The sequence below is a fragment of the Eptatretus burgeri genome, chromosome 7 (assembly GCF_056783735.1).
Source record: "Eptatretus burgeri isolate ZD-2024b chromosome 7, Ebu_testis_v1, whole genome shotgun sequence".
Taxonomy (NCBI): domain Eukaryota; kingdom Metazoa; phylum Chordata; class Myxini; order Myxiniformes; family Myxinidae; genus Eptatretus; species Eptatretus burgeri.
The window spans coordinates 104419639-104420302 of record NC_140967.1 but is presented as its reverse complement, the minus strand read 5'-3'; positions in this window follow the sequence as shown (position 1 = coordinate 104420302).

The window sequence follows — 664 nt, the reverse complement described above, 5'->3', positions numbered from 1 at the left end:
AATATTCCCACCAGCGAAGCGACGGGTTGTATTTGCTCGTAACTCAATATAAACAAGAGCGAGATTTGCTTTGCCATACATGTCCCCTCCCGATGTGATATTGTCCAAATTGTCCAAGTCCACAAAGGGCATAACTGTGTGAAAAATTGACGAAACGCCCTGAAACTCGAAGTTTTTCTGTAACTTATCATAATAGTCATGTACCAAGTTTCAGTTGAATATGTTAAAGGGTATGGAAAAAAAGTCTGAAAACCACAGGTGGGACAGAGAACAGACAGATGGACAGACGGAGATCAAACCTTCGTGACCTACAGTGAAACTGGAAGGGGACTAATAAAGATTTAAAGGCAAATAAATAAATAAATTATATGTTTTACTGCCGTTTTCCCCAGTGTCTATTACACCACCCTAACACGTTAAATTGGTTATTACTTACGAAATCTGTATTGATGACTTCCGTCCTCTGTTTGTGTGTTTGTTAACCTCCGCCATCAAAGATCGGAGGTTACTGTTTTCACCCCTTTCTGTTTGTTTGTTTGTTTGTTTGTGAACAGTATTACGGAAAAACTCCTTGACGGATTTCGACAAAACTTGGTGGGGGGGGGGGGTTGGTATAGTCCAAGGATCATGCCATTATATTTTGGACTTGGTCCCTCCCCCCAAA